At 35.4% G+C, this 17,112-nt stretch overlaps 1 protein-coding gene and 1 long non-coding RNA gene across 2 annotated transcripts in view; one reads left to right on the top strand and one right to left on the bottom strand.

Annotated features, from left to right (window-relative positions):
• Window positions 1–17,112, top strand: part of GABRB1 (gamma-aminobutyric acid type A receptor beta1 subunit) — a 403,876-nt gene that overhangs the window by 150,367 nt on the left and 236,397 nt on the right. The gene's annotated exons all lie outside the window — the stretch shown is intronic.
• On the bottom strand, window positions 1,751–16,936 carry LOC115831745. Its single transcript, XR_004027229.1, has 3 exons — window positions 15,039–16,936; window positions 10,241–10,242; window positions 1,751–1,765 (listed from the first exon to the last, which is right to left on the bottom strand). It is a non-coding gene; the product is annotated as an uncharacterized LOC115831745 (long non-coding RNA).

Genomic DNA, 17,112 nt, shown 5'->3' with positions numbered 1-17,112 from the left:
TCTTTCTTTCTTTCTTTTCTTTTTCTCTTTCTTTCCTTCTTTCTTTATTTCTTTCTTTCTTTCTTCTTTCTTCTTCTCTTTCTTCTTTCTAATAGAAATGAGGTCTTCCTATGTTGCTCAGGCTTGTCTCAAACTCCTGGCCTCAAGCAAACCTCTGCCTTGGCCGCCCCAAATGCTGGTATTACAAGCATGAATCACCACCCCCAGCCCTGTAATCTTTTTTAAAAGGGTCTGTTCCTTGTATTTCTTTTTCCTACAATGCACACTATAGTTAGCACATATTAAGCAAGTGGTAAGTGGTTATTTATTTATTTTTAAATCTCAACTTAGAAAGTGTCTGCTCTTAACACTATCTCCCTGATGGCTTTGGCTTTTATGTAGTCAGGTTTACTAGATTTTATGGAGAAAGTTAACCCCTTATATGAAACTGGAACCTTATATGAAAACAAAACCGCTTGCACGAAAATTATTAATTCTAATGATTAAGGTTTTTCAACAGCCCATGAGTAGGGGATTTCCTCCTAAGAGTATAAAGTGCGTTGAGATATGAGAAATATATGCACAGTATTATGGATAATACTTTTTCACTGTGGGCCAACCTACAGATACACACATGAATGTTTTCTCTTCACAATATTTCCCTCAGAAAGCTATATGCTTAGTCTGTCAGTACTGCTGCGTCTAAAATATGTTCACAACCCTGCTGTAGAAATTCCCTTTGAACTCTTGGCCACTTGTTTAAATATTCAAGGTGGTAGCAAATTGCTACACTGAAGGCGATTATTGGAAATAAGTAAGAGTAGAAAAATAAATTAATGAACAACATTTTTAGTCAAAAATTAGGTGCATAACTTATACACAACTATTTTTTCTTGTATTGTTCATAAAATAACCATAAATCCATTTCTAAATGAAAGTTGAAAATATCTTTAGCAAAGGGAGCACACAAATGAATTCTTTTGTGCCTCCTCAATGGGACCATATTGAAGAGTCCAAATGTATTTGTGTATGTTATACCCATTACTTAGTTCAGGTGGTGTATTATGAACGAGCAGAGTCAGAAAACAGAACTATTCCACTTATATCTGATAGGTAAGGAGAATTGCATTTCATCTAGAATGGTTAAGGCAAGCATGATTTAGAACTTATGAAAACAAAGATAATTAACACATTATAGAAAGACACAGTTATTGAGAGAGGTAGAAATTAGTGCACTGATTGATTTGCTCATAGTTTAGATGGGGGTTGTGAAAAAAATAGAGTAGTCAGTATGTTTATAAGGTTTTTGACCCAAGGAACTGAAAGAACAGATTTGAGGAAAACTGTAGACAAAATACTTCTGGAGATAAACTAAAGATCTCTGTTTTGGAAATGTTATTTTTGAAATGCCTGTAGACATGTAAGTGGAGAGGTTGATTGGCAACTGCAGAAGTTTGAGGTCTAAGAGGGAGATCTAGATTTGGAGTAATTAGTATATAATGGCCTTGGTGACTGTATTATTTCACCAAGGAAGAGAGCATAGGTAAAATGGAGATGAGGTCCAATGTCAAGAAAAAGGAGAAGTATTTCAACATTTAGAGTTACGAAGAAAAGGCAGAATTAACAAAAGAAGCCAAAAATGGAAGCTTAGCCTTGGACCATTCATTCATCATAATGGCACAGAAGGAAAGGCTCCAAGTACAAACCGGAACAGATGGGTCCATGTGGTGGTGACATATAATCACCGCAATGATTTCTTAAGATAGATAGTCACATTTTATTCCTTCTAAAATGAAGAAACTGAGGCAGTAACAAATAACTTGCTTAAGATCAGATAGTTGGAAAATGACTGAGCCTGAATTTGAAACCAGTCATCTGATTTCATGGCCTACAGATTCAACCACTATTTTAATGGAAATATAAGTTGAGCACAAGGTCAGGTCTCATGTACTGTTTTCTCAGTCCTGGATAACACATTTTAAGAACATCATTGACAATGCAGAGGACACTGAGAACACAATTGAAGTGGCAAAGTACTTGGAACTCTGTCCATATGCAGCAGAGGTAACGAAGCGCTGAAGATCGTCTCTCTTAGACCTTTTTATCTTCAAAGCCACAGATCAGATGGAATATAGTTGCTTGTGTTAAATAATATAAGAATAAAATAACTATAGTTTTAAGTAATATTTGAGAAACCTGGGGGTAAATGTGGGCAGAACTAGAGAAGAGGGGCCTGAAAAAGAGCCTAGCTAGTAGAGAAATATAACTCACCTGAAAGATTTGAAAGTCTATCATTTCAAAGAAAGCTTAGACTTACACTGTGTTGCTTCCAGCAGATTAATGACGAACATGTGGAAGCTTCAAAGAATATGTTAGTTCTACTTGCTTACCTTAGTGACCCTAATGTGAAAAAGATTCAATCTAAAGAAATTTTGCTGCATAACTATTCAAAAATGTAACCAATGCCTTGTTACTAGTGTCTCCTCAGTAAAAAAGAAAGAGCTTCAGCTTTGGAATCAAATGAACCAGTTCCATTATTTTTGGTAGAATGACCTAAAACTGACTCCTCAACTTCTCTGAGCCTCAGTTCCCTCATTTATAAAATGGCTGTAATGATATCCATCTTTCAAATTCCTATGAGAACTATTGTGTGTGAAATGAGACAGTGTTGTTTTTTTTTCCATGTTTTTGTTTGTTTTTTTCTCTCATTCCAACCTCTCCATCACTAGGAATGTTTGTTAAACTCTGTTTAGGCTAGTACAGGCACATGTCTGGAATGCTGCAAAAAGGGATTTGGGTTCCGAGTGTGAGGCTGATTAAATGGATTAGGATGTATATTATAACTCCATGTTGCTATAGAACTAAGATTAAAAGGATGGATGTTGGTGGAAGCCAGTCTTTGGATATGATTACCTAACTTTCCAATATGTCAGTTATAAGACCTTGGGCACAATCACCAGTGTATGCCACAGTTTCTTCAATATCATCATCATAGTACCAAAAAGGCATACTCATTGAGATCATTAAATGAGAAAATGCATTTGGGATGAGTAGCAAAGTGCCTGTCATCTAATAAACACTCAATGAATGGGAACTATTTCTATTCTTAGAAATTGCTCTCTGGGTTAAGAGTCTATCTCTTTAATGTGTTGTTCCACTTCCTGAGGAGGTTCTGCTACTTTCAAGATTAAATGGAAGGCTCTTTCATGGTCCTTATAGAATCCTTTGGATTACCTTTGATGATATCTGCTCCTGTCTCTTAGAATCTCTCCAGGTTTGTTCAAACTGGACAATGAAGAGGAATTTCATTCTTTTCTATGTGCTGAGATTTTTGTCACTGGATTAATGGAGCTAAAGAAGAGTAAAGCCATTATCTTGGTGGAGGAAACTGTTATTGCTCATTATTTTCAAGTATTATGTACTTTGGTCTTTTGTGTCACAGGATAATTCTGTACCAAAGAAGCTGTATGTGCTGAAAATACAAAGGTCATTTTTATTCACCCCATATAAAAAGGGCAATGAGGAATGCCATTTTTAGAAAAGATAGAGAGTCTTTGAAGATCAGCCTTCTTTCTTTTATCTAGAAATACACATGCCAAATGAGATGCCAAGAGCTTTATTTCCTGCTAAGAAGCTTAAGAAAATTAGGAACGATGGTTGAACGTAGCATTTATGGTTGAATGTAGAGAAAATACAGTGTAATGAGTCACTTTGTTCCAGGTTCCAATTTCATGTTCTGTTTTTATCTCCATCCTTATTGGCAAGAAATGTAACATGTTACTACAGCATGGCTATAAAAATAATGGGCCATACTTTTTTTATACATACTTTAAGTTCTGGGATACATGTGCAGAACATGCAGGTTTGTTACATAGGTATACATGTGCCATGGTGGTTTGCTGCACCCATCAACCCGTCATCTATATTAGGTATTTCTCCTAATGTTATCTGTCCCCTAGCCCGTCACCCCCTGACAGGCCCCAGTGTGTGATGTTCCCCTCCCTGTGTCCATGTGCTGTCATTGTTCAACTCTCACATTGATGCTTGGTTTTCTGTTCTTGTGTTAGTTTGCTGAGAATGATGGTTTCCAGCTTCATCCATGTCCCTGCAAAGGACATGAACTCATCTTTTTTATAGCTGCATAGTATTCCATGGTGTATATGTACCACATTTTCTTTATCCAGTCTATCATTGATGGGCATAGTTCAAACATTGTGGAAGACAGTGTGGCGATTCCTCAAGGATCTAGAACCAGAAATACCATTTGAACCAGCAATCCCATTACTGGTTATATACCCAAAGGATTATAAGTCATTCTACTGTGAAGACACATGCACACGTATGTTTATTGCAGCACTGTTCACAATAGCAAAGACTTGGAGCCAACCCAAATGGACCATACTTTTAAGTCATTTACTTTTACCAGCATATATATTTTACTTGCTTTCAATGTCTTTGAAGACACAGAATAAAATAATAGCAAAATAATTTTCCTATATAGTATGTTTTAAAGAAAGTAGACAACAATGCTCAGTTAGATAGGCATGGTGCTAAATAGGACCATATCTCAATTACTTCAGGATCTGAAATAGTGATGGAGAAATCTTCCTCTCCTGACCTTCAGCATCTGTGAGGACAAATTTGGGAAGAGATGCTCAAATGCTCACTAACCTGTGCCTTTACTCTATTTTCTGGTTTTCTTCCCTTTCTTAACTCTATTAGTGAAATTAAAATTAACATTGAAATCAAGTAAGCCTAGACTCCAAATTACTATTGCTAGGACTTTAATATTTATCTATTAAGATAAGATTATGCTATTTAGGAGGCCGAGGCAGTAGGATTGCTTGAGCTAGAGAGTTCCAGACTAGCCTGGGCAACATAGTCAAACCCAGTCTCAAAAAAGAAAAAAATTAAGAGGATGTCAATCTCTTTGAACAGATATACAAAATAGTAGCACAGCAGCACAGGCACAAGGCACAAGGCACAATCTTTTTTTTTTTTTAATTGTCTAAAACTTCTTATGCAACAAGAAACACCCTGATACAGAGGATGCTCAAATATTTTTGTAATCACAGATCCCATTCACATAGTGGAAGAGAATCAATCATTCCAGAAAAATCTATTCCAAGGTAAATTTCTACAGTGCACACTCTGTTTCCCATTGACTTACTTTGGTGGAAATATTTATTCTTCAATGTAATGAGTCATATTAAGACAGAGGCAACACATTAAAATGTTATATGCTTCAATGAGAAAAATATTTCTGATAAAAACATTAATGTTAAAAATAAAAATATCACAAGGCATTCACATCACAAGACAAAAATAATGCTGAGTTTCCTGTGAAACGGAAAGTAATTAATTTGCTGATACTGTTTCTGCTGAAGAGAAGGCAAACCTCCAAAGACTTAGTTATTTGGATGCTTTCTAAATTAACTTTGAATCAACTTAACACTTATAAATTTGTTACCAAATTTCTTTACATTTTAAAATATTTATCTCATTTTGTACTTTCTAATGTCTTTCTAAATGTAGTACTAAGTCCTGTATAGTTTTGAATGGGAGTTAATAGCTGTTGCAATAATAGCTAATAGTTTTCAAAGGTATTTACTGCCAAGCACAATTATAATTTCATTTAATACATGAGAAAATGTCTTTACTTGATTTGGATTAATGAATGAAGCTTTGACAGGTGGTAGAATTCTACCTTCTAAGATATTTTTACAGAGAACTTCGGCAGTTCATTTTCACTATCTTTTGAATTAAGATTAACAATAATAAAAAAATGCATTCTTTCTATTGTACTTTAGAATGTTCTCTCTATTATTGATCCTGTACTTGATTTCATTATAACTTGCCTTGGTATGGGGCTTTGGATGACTTTTTTAAAAGCCTGGTCAGCACTCTGGGATATTGTATTCAAATTAAAGACTCAGATACTTTATTAATTCTGGTAAGATCTCGGCTATCATATCTCCAAATATTGGCTTATCACCATTTTCTCTATACTTTCCTTTTATAGCTCCTACTAGTCTTATATTGGAGCTTCTGGATGAGTTCATTTATGTTTCTTAATATGTCTAATAATATCTATCTTTTTCCTTTTTCGAACTGAATCCTAGGCATTTCTTCAACTTAATGTTTGTTTTAGTTCAGGCTTCAGTTATATCCGTTATTCCAGTTGGCTCATCATTTGAACTTCTATTTTAATTGCCATATTTTTAATTTACATATTTTAATGGGTTCATTTTACAACCACTTAAATAGTTTTGATTACTCTACTTATGCTTTTTACTCTTTAATCTGTTTGGAAATGTTAATTATATGTAAACCAAAGTCCTTTCAGATTGCAATAGAGCGAAGTGACAAAGAATGTAGACACTGGGGTTGGATACCTGAGTTCTAATTCTGGTTCCATCATTTAGTACCTTTTTGCTCATGTAATTATTTAATCTTCTTTCACTTTTCTCATCCATAAGAGGACAAAAATAGTAGTGCCTATCGCATAGGGTTCTAAGGGCAATAATGACAAATAATTGCAAAGCATTTAGCACCATACCTGGTGCATAATTTGTGCTCATAAATAGCTGCTATTGTTGTAATGATTAGGATTCTGATTACTATTTCCTCAAAGGCAAGATTTAATGACATTTGTTTTATCTGTGTGTTTGCTAAATTTTGCTCATTAAATCATCTTCCCCAGGAGAATTTTCCTGCAAGCGTCATGGGTTGTAATCACCTCATAATGGAGCAGGTTTTTGGAAGATTCAGCCCCAAACTTCTAGCAAGAAGTGGCTATATTCATGTCTTGCTCAATGATACTTAGTTAAGGGATCCAACCGTGTTTGGATGGCCAATGTTCTAGTCTTTTCCTGCAGTATGGTGTAGTGTTGTGGCTCCAACCAGAGCAGCAACTTAACACAGACACAGATCTTGGAAATACAGAAGGCATAATCTGATCCCCTGTTTTTGCTTAGATCCTATGACTAGAGGCACTGATAACTTTGTACCTAAAAGTGGGTGACCTTGCCCTGTTGGAGGTTAAAAGGATTTGTTCTTGACAGCATGAGAGCCATTTCCTGGGATATCTCAGAAAATCATGAGAGAAATTTCTGGGTATTTTGGGGGAAGTGAAAACCTGGTATACTATTGATTACTACTAATGTGATGCCTTTTAAATTCAGGATAATATGATGCAGTAGAGATTCATGGTTTCACACTGCAGAAAACAAGGTATGACATTCAGATTTTCAACCAAAGAGTAAAAAATATTTTATTTTTTAATTGATGAGCAGATGACCCATGAGAATCTCATGCTTACCAAGTGGTAGATCTTCCTTGATATTTAGAAAAGAAGAGATTTTGCTTTTTATGTGCATAGGGAATATTATTTGACTCAGAAGATAAAAATCTTATTCCACAGCACAGTGAATAGATTTATTGTGGAATTTTGTTGTAATTATTCTGGTCCTTCTCTCAGAGATTTTCTGTTACCCTTTGTACATAATACCAAGGTTGATGCAAAATGTTAACTTACTTCTCATCCACAATCTCTCTGCTGACAAAGTTCAAATCAGACAAAAAAAGGGTGACTAAATAATGGCAATTAAAGCAAGGTAATGAGTTGCTTTAATAGTTAAAAAAATTTAATTACATACTTAAGAATAAGCCTCTTTGTCAGTGTTATAACAGAGAAAACTCTATTATAACAGTTCGGAGATTTTTATATAGTGCTTTTACAAGCTAAACCTCAACACACAAAGCAAGCCAGACACATAAATTCCAAAGGAAATAGAATTTTTAGCCACATTTGAAGATTCCCATATGCCAATTGTTTATTTATTCATTTATTCGGGCTCTTTCTTTAGCTGTAAAAATTACAGATTTCCTGTGTATTTATTATTCTTGCAAGTGGACCAATGCTACTGTTACTGGTAGGTATATTAACTTATTTGTCAAAGTTCAGGTTACAGTGATGATTGTAGTTCATTCAGTAGGGTGTTTCATTTAAGGAGAAAAACACATGATGAGATATTAAAGAGTGAGGTAATAGCAATGTCCTGTTTCACCGACATCTCTATGACTCACAAGCATTTCAGGGGTATCTGAGGTGGTGAGAGAACTGCCAATATTTAAGAGAGTGGTATAGATAGATAAGATGATATATTGTCACCTCTTCCACCACATATATATGAATTGATTATATACCATCTTATCTGTATGTGTGTATGCATATATATATATATACATATATATATTCCACCACTCATATAAATACATATTTACTGGTTTAGCACATTTATTTTTAAACTTAGTTCTCCTTTCTTGATTCATATTTGGTACTTCCATGCTTAATTTAAGATAGCCAGCACTCTTCTGTCTTCTGGACCTGTGACCTGCTACTCCTTTAAAAGCATGACCTATTTATTCATTTCTTCCATGGAGTTCCCACGTTTCCACATTCTACCAAACTCTTCACATGGAGTATCATATAAATACCTTCTTTTCCTTCCCAATTGTTAATTCCAAGCTATTAAATTACTCCCCTCTTTCTACATCTGTCAATATCACCTCTCAATCCCCGCTAGTGTTGCCTTACATCCACATGAACTCATGGCTACCTTCCTATACAACTCACATAACTCAGTTTTGCTTTTTGGTTCTATTCTGCCTTGAGGTCAGTGGCTTCCATATTCAAATAGATAATACCATAGACTGCTTAGTTTCATTGACCTCCAGCTTCTTTCATGTGAAAAACATGTTGGAAAGTTCATACTTGGACTACTTGCTTTATTGCTTTAACCTCTTCACCCAGTTAGTCCTCCACAAGCCCTCAACTGGAAGTTCTTCACTTTGTTACTCCAGTTCTTGGTCTCTTCCTAATTCATCTACATTTGAGTCCTGTTCACTCAGAATGTCATGATTGGCTATTGTAAAGTGATTCCCACTGTAAATTAAAATCTTTTACCACCTCTAAAGGCTAGTGGCCACATCTGGTCACTCTAATAATCTGCTTCTTTTGTTTCCATTTCCGGACATCAGAACAACATTGAAGGAAATCATTCTTTCTCTCTGTAACTCTGCCAGTCTGCCAAAACAGCCAACATTTTATTCATTAGTTATCTCATAACCGTAACACCCAATGACCTTTGAACTTTCTTGTATGTGTTATGTCTCAACTATATTACCAGATTATCCAGGACAAAGGCTCTATTTGATACATTTCTCCATTCCCTTAAGAACTGGTATGTTTCTAACATGTAATATTGTGTTGAAATGAATGAATGAATAAATGGATGGATGGGGAAATGATTGGATTCTCCCAAAAAACAGTAAAACTGTGCTGCTCCATCTCACCTTGTTTTGCCTCACTCTAAAAGATGCACTCAAGTGATAGGACTTCTTTGAGCAGTACACTCAACTAATGTCAAGCCCTGCTCAGTTCCGTCCTTTTTCCAAGTTAATTGATTTCCTGTTAACACCTTAGGTTGTACCGCCATGAGCTGGGTTAGACTACAGAAGCCAATCCAGGATCAAGAGTCAGAGAAAAATGATACGTTGTATTGTGCTGAGATTACATTGCCTTAGCTTTGCTTCTCAACCTGAAAAACTTGGTGATACAGATGGCATGGCTCCCAGGCTGTCCACCTCAACCTTCACAGCAATACGCCTGAATTTTATAGCCTCAAGAGTCCACATTCAAGGAGGGGTTAATGAGATCAGAGATTGCCACATACGTAAGGTATTTGAATATTATATCTTTTAGGCGGAGTAGCTGCAAAATAGGTCAGGACTCAGGGGTCCCCTTTTTTTATCTACAAAATGATTACTTTGCTATACCATGGTTATGTGTTTCACTTTTTATTACCTCCTAAGTACAACAGACCTTCCCACAGCCTACTATACCTGATTTCACTCCTCTAAAATAGGCAATAAATGTATCTTTAATTTTATTTACTTCTATTGTGCCTCAAAGAATGTTCTGCTTGCATCTGACATTCAGAAAAATATCATTTTGGTTTTCCTTTGCCAAGTAGTTATTTTCTCAATGCTCATCTCTGCGTTTTTATGAAAATGGACAGTCTTTCAAACACAAAAGTTAACTGAAATCCTTCAATGTTGCTACTGGATACACCTCACAATATTATTCACAGGCAAAAAGGCCACTGGAAAATTCTTCTGGTTCTCCCAGAAAAAGGTGACCTTCCTTCTCTTAGTCCTTTTCCTTCCTTCCGAGTAAATTTCTAATAGGACCCAAGACGACTGCTTCTTGTAAGATTGTTTGCACCACAACCCTACCATGGAGTTAAAGATCACAGCTAACATGAAATCAGTCACATGCAGCAATGAATTTAGTTTTAGTCTCAAATCCAAAGGTCAACATCCAAACTTCCTGACGTATGATATGTAGAATCATCCACTGCTCACCCACCTTGTTGTAAAAAAATATAGTATGGTGTATTATCAAGCAGAGAGATGGAATCATTCAAAACTATACTTGAACTCTAGTTTTTCCTATTACCTGTGAAACTTTAAATATTCAATCTCCTAGTGCTTCAGTTTCCTCATCTGAAGATGCTAATAACACAAACTACCTTACAAGATTTTCATATTATATGTAATTGTATGTAAGACATCTAGAAAATATTAAGAGTTCAATAAACGGCAGTAATCAACCTTTTTTAAAAAAAATTTCACTTCAAGGGATGGAAAAAGTAATCAAAAGTTGGCCTGCAAATCCCAGCTCTCAAGTGCTGGGGAAGAATCCTTTAAAGCTAACAGCAACAGATTGCTGCTCTCTTTGGAACATGGTCCTTCTGTTCATTTGTCTCATGGAGGAGTACCATGCGTGGCTATGCTATACTTAACCAAGTGAAAACACAAAGTGATGTTCAAAACTGGTCATAACTGGCCTATATATAGCTTTTGCCAGAAGGTCCCCAAAGTGCTTAATTGAACGTCTTCTCAAATACTGCATACATCCATAATATTGCGCTGACACCAAGCATGTCTCTCAAAGTGTTTTAACAAATAGAATTTTGATGAACATTTCCTAAGTATACCTTCAGTTTCATAAAGTCAAGGCATTAATTGTTGGGGGGGGAGGGTAAGTCCTGATCTCTCTCTTGTAATCATTGTGCTTTTATTAACAAAAGATTGAGTTGTCTGTCAGAAAATCAGTAAGTATATACAGAGAACACTATAATGCATATTAAGTATCAGAACATGGACCTAAAATCACAATAACATCCCTATTTGTAATTTTTAGTTTGGCTAAAATTAGAAAGATTGGTGTAAACATTGATTTATGGAAGAAATTTGTCTGAAAACATTTGGGTAGTCTCAAATTGTCCTTGAAAAATATCTCTAGTAATTCAAGGCATCTAATGTCTAGTAACAAGAGACATAGATGAAAATGGCCCATGCACTTTCCAGGTATAATGAAATTGTTCATGTTTCTAACCAATTTATTTTTCTATACCTTTAAGTGTCCCCACCTATCCTAAGCTGATGGTTTTGCACAGACAATAACAATGGAACTCAGAAATTCTCTATCTTGAACAAATAACTCAAAAGGAATATTCTGCTAAAAGCAATAGCGTCTTCAACTAAAGAGGGCAGTATTAATTTCATGATAGTAGGCTCCTCTTATTACAGAGACTCCTTTGGCATTGTTGTTGGTTAGCTCTTAGAGGTGCTTTATCCAAATTATGAAATCATCATAGGTAACAATTTAATAAAGTGCTAAGACTTTATTCAGTGCTTACTATATGGCACACACTGTGAGAAACAGTTTGCATTAATTATTTTGTTACATTCCTCCAGAAATCCCTATGAGGTAAACTAGTGTTCCTATTTTAGTTGAAGGAATAAAGGCCAGAGAGTGTATGTGACTTGCTAAATGTTGCACGCCTAGTAAATATTGGAAGCAGTATGATGAAGCTCTCGGGATTGTGATTCCAGTGCTTTTACATTTAAGCACTGTACTCAAAAGTTCTTTTATCAACAAAGCATACTTACCTACAGCTTACCTATGATCCCCTTAAAAATACAGTTTGTACATAAGCAAGTTTATGCTGAGAGATGCTAAGATCACACAGCTTACAAAGATGGGACACAAGTCCAACTTTTGCTTTAAGTCACTCAATATTGTTAAGGACTTAAACCCACATTGGAAATAGATGCATACATACCTTAGGGATGACTACAAACTAATCACGTCCTAATAAACCCTGGAACCAACTACATTTCAGCATATCCATGGTTACTCCCTCCCTCGTTGGAATCATCATTTCTTGCCTCAAATTGCTTGTCCTTGTTTCTTTACAACGGCAGTTCGTTGGGATCACAGATCTTTCTGACAAGGTGGTATAAGAAATAAAATTTGCCTTCCAGGAAAACAAATGTGCACCTTCACATTTCACAAACAGACATGCGCACAATTTAGCATGAAATTATATGGATCCTCCCATGCCGACTCCCTCCAAGTTTTGAATAACTGCTCTACAGTCTGTTAGATATAAAGAAGTTAAACCGTGTCACTCCTCTTCTAAAATCCCTCCAGTAATTTCTCACTTCACTCGAAAAGAATCCAAAATGAGACACCACATTGTCTAACCCCAGGGTAGCTCCCAGACCTCATTTCCTTATAGCTTTATAACTTCCCTTTTATCACTTCAATCCAGTCATAAAGGCTTTGTTGTTCATGCATGCCAAGTGGACTTCTGCCTAGGGTCCTTGTTCTTACCATAACCTTTACCCGGAAGGCTCTTCCTCCAGATATCCACAAAGCCAGCTACTTTACTTCATTCACTTCCACCATGCCATCTAATCACAGAGGTCCTGCATCACCCTCTGTCCTCTTACCATGATTTGTTTTTCATCTTAGCAATTATAACCATTTTTCAAATCATGCATTTGTTGAATACCTATCTCCAAACACCAGATGTGCTCAGTTCTATGAGTACATAAAATTTGTTGTGTGTGCTGCTGCAATCCCAAAGACTAGATCATGATTGCCACACAGTGGGTTTGGATGAAAGAATGAATTAGATAAAGGACTTAATAAATACTTATGGTACAAAATATAAAACTGAGTACCTTCACAGTCAAATTAACACCCTTTTAAAAAGCCAATTATATTTATTTGTCTTCAAAGATGTTTCAGAATTAGTTCACAAGCTACTCAGTGAAGTTAGCTTCATTATTTTATAGTCACTTTGGAAGTTTTTTAATGCAAGATGTGACTGTCTAGATTGATAACCATTTTATTCACCAATATATGTTTTGGGTTGATTTTTCTTTCCAAATCTAATTGACTTTCAAAAGGGAAGATTGTATTTTGGGTGCCAAGGTAAATAATGCTGTGTGTTAGACTGCAATCAATAGTCCACTCTGGAAATTCCTATATATAAAAACATATTGGCACTCTTCAAGTTCATTGGTTTGTCAGAAATCCAATGTACTTTAGAAGAAAAATTTAAAAAAAACATTCTTTCTATTCTTTCTATGATAAGTGACATTGAAGATGAGTCTAAAAGAGGCTATGAAGGGCATAAAATAAGTATATTATGGAATCAAGGTTGACTTCATTAAATAATAACATTTAATCAACTAACATGTTTAAAGATCACTGATAGTATCCAAAGAAAATATTTAAACTTCCTTTATGCTGAAATCAGTATGTGACTTCCTGGCTTATGTAAGTTCCACCTGCTTTTGGTTTGGGCATTACAATAAATGGGCATCAATATCTGAAAAATAGCTCATGTAGTTAATCTCTGCTTGTCCATTAAACAAATTTTTCTGCCTTTACTGCCACATTGAAATATTAATTCTTAAAGGTAGAGTACCTGTTTTTATTCACCTTTCTTTCCCCAGGAACTAACAGAGTTCCTAGAACTGTGGGTATTCAATACTTTGTGGTTTGAATCAGACTATTATGTTTTTTGTTTTTTTTTAATGCAGTGATCTCCCAGGCTCTGTTGTACAACATACGATTATGCAAAGATGGAGACATCTTTGAAGCCTCTCACTAGTGTCCAGTGGCCCATCTTTTTATGATGTGGATCTGCTGGCGTTCATGATTCCAGAAAGATTTGGAAACTGCAGAGAAACCATTTCAAGCAACCTTGGTCTTGCTCTCATTCTTCAGCAGGTTAAAAACCAGAATAATTTAATTAGAAGGAATTTGAATTCCTATTTTATCTGACTCCCTTAATCTTCTAGCTTTACCAGGTTTGGTGAATAGAACAATGTGAACATACCTGACAAGGTTTCCCTGAAAATGCAGCTAGAGCCATCGTTAGGAAAATGAATTAAGAAAATAATTGTATGTGTCATATGATGTGTCTCCCAGCAGGTTACGCAACAGTGGAGATAATAAGTACTACCGCCCGTTCTCTTCTAACCATACCCAACTCTATCTAAAGTCATTAAATTGTTGGTTAATTTGTAGTTGGTTTGGCAACCAAGAGAAGCTTCACTATCATGTATTGTGCATATACTGGAAACCACTGTAAAGTATGTGCTAACAGCTTTATGCACATTATTTTATTGATCCTTCCAACAAACCTGATCATTGTCAGCACCTACACATATCCTTTATCTGTGCTTTTGAAAGCCATCACAATCATTTTCAAAGGCTTTTAAATCCCTGACTTCAAAGCATCGTAAACATGTGCTTTTGGGAACAAAAGCAAAGGGATATAGATTAAAATTCTGAGGTTAAGTTGGGCAAGGCCACATAGGTAATAAGGAGGAGGACCGGGCTTTAAACCTCAGCCAGTTTGACTCCAAACCCTCCTGGTTCTAAAATTTTAATGTGTATTTGAATCACCTGGTGATCTTGTGAAAACATATATTTTGATTCAGTAGGTTTGGATGGGGCCTGAGATTGTAGGGAGCACACTTGAGTATTCAGGCTTTCAACTAGCACACTGAACTGCGAGCATGGAAAACTTAGTCTGTGCCAATGACTGTGGCAGATGTTTGACTGTTAGGTCTGCAACTGCTAGAGCCAGATATAACTTGTACATGTAATTTTTCCTCATACTCACATCGTCAAATTTTTAAAACTCAGGTCTTTTCGAGTCATTAAGCTCCCAGCAAAGCATTTATGGTCTACTTATTCTTTCTCTTGCCTGGAAAGAAAATGCCTACACAGAAGACAAGAACTAAAGAAAAGATTATCAGAAGATCAGAGAATCAGCAGAGTACTGCGTCACTAAACCAATGTTAAGTTTTAACAAGGCCAAGGAAGACAAATGTCTCCCTAAGTTTTCTTCTTGCAGTTATTCCAACATGTGTAACTCCTTTGTGCCTCAAGGTCCATTTCTTCTGTTCCTTTTCAGGGATGCAGTTTTCCAAAAACAAATGGCAGTTTCTTTCTTATTTTTCAGTTTTCAGCTCAAATACAATCCCCTCAGAAATGACCATCTTACCTAAGATAGATCTCCAACATTTACTTCACCCCCCTAACTGTTCCAAAACTCCATAAATGAACAGACTCAATTCTACCTTATTCACCAATTTCAGTCACTTCCAGTGACTAGTGAAATACATGGATTATGGTACAGAGATTACAAATATTTATTAAAGGTATACATGAAAGCTGAGTAGAATGAGACTAAGAAAATGTCTGTGGGTTTGTTCACTAATAAATTGTTAGTGCCCTTAGATAACAGTGTTTTCACTCAGATGATGGAAATGAAAGAAAACTTTGAAAGAAATTAATTTAGTCTACCTTTTCCAGAATATTCATCAGCACAGGAAAAAAAAATTAGGAAAGAACTAGGAATCAGGAAGTGACTGGCTTAGTTTCAGGGTCTTATATATTTTAGCATTTCTGTGTAGAAGAGAGGAAGGGACCAGCAACATTAGCTAAACTGAAAATACAACAGACAAAAAGAAATTAAATCAAATTAGTAGAAAAACTAAACTCTTGTAACTGGAAAACCCAAACAAACAATGCAAAATTATCCCCCGCCCTCTGCAGTCACATAGAATACTGATTCACAAATGGGAAAATCACAAATTTTGATTGGCCATTTAAAGACTTTAAAGCATTTTAAAACATAATTAAATAAACTCATACAATTACCAAGCTATAATTCACATTTTCTTTTTTTTTTACCGTCCTTGGATTAAAAAAAAAAAAAAAAACCAACCCTCAAGACTTACCATGCTAGAATCCACATAAGATGGAATCGTACATTTGGGGAAAGTTTTCAAAAGAGAGATATTAGGTCCCTATGTCTTTAACACTTACTTTACTACCAGCCTAGTGGGAAATGGTGTGGAAACCCAAATATGTTGGCACTACCTAACCAGTGTCAGCGCCAATGCTGGTGATTATCCCCAGTGATAGCTTTATGTGTTTTCCCTCATTGAAATACACTGCAATCATTCCTAAAGGCTTTTGAATCACCTGATTTTAAAGCATGGTGAATACATATTTTTGTGAAAAAAGGAAAATGTAATTTAATCCCATTCAAATTTGAACAGAATTTAAAAAGTCAAAAATACATTTGGGTCTGTCATTTAATTTCTAGCCATCATAACATTTTTGCTGTGTTATATCATTAATTGTTTAAGATGTCCATACTATCTAAAAAATATATAGTAGTTTTAAATTATTCATTTATAAGTAAATGTGTTAAGTCTCTACCTCCACATAAATGGTAGATACCTTGGAATGTGAGATTTTGCTCTCCATCTATGCATTGCAGGCCCACAAACAGAGTAGATCTGTAATCCATTTACTTTATTGTAAATTTTCTTAAAAATAAAAATTGAGGAACATAAAATTAATGATAGATCCAATAATCAAGTGACTGTGTGAATATTAATTATAGCTAAACTTTAAGAATGAAGTTCTAAGGCACTTTTTAAAATTATTTACATGTTATAACTCATTTAATCTTCATGACAATAATATGTTTGTGAGTACTATTTTATCCCCTTTTTACAGATGAGAAAACTGACATATAAAGACCTGAATAACCTCAAGTTCACTTGGTTAAGAGGTAAAGCTAAGAATTCAAACTGAGGTACTCAGGCTTCAGAGCCTGCATGCCTAACCATGTATCGAGGAAGCTTTTAATCCACATGAAGCTAGCACTATATAAATAA

Source organism: Nomascus leucogenys, chromosome 20 (assembly GCF_006542625.1).
Source record: "Nomascus leucogenys isolate Asia chromosome 20, Asia_NLE_v1, whole genome shotgun sequence".
Lineage (NCBI taxonomy): Eukaryota > Metazoa > Chordata > Mammalia > Primates > Hylobatidae > Nomascus > Nomascus leucogenys.
The sequence above is the reverse complement of the archived record's forward strand: the minus strand, read 5'-3'. Positions and strand labels throughout refer to the sequence as shown.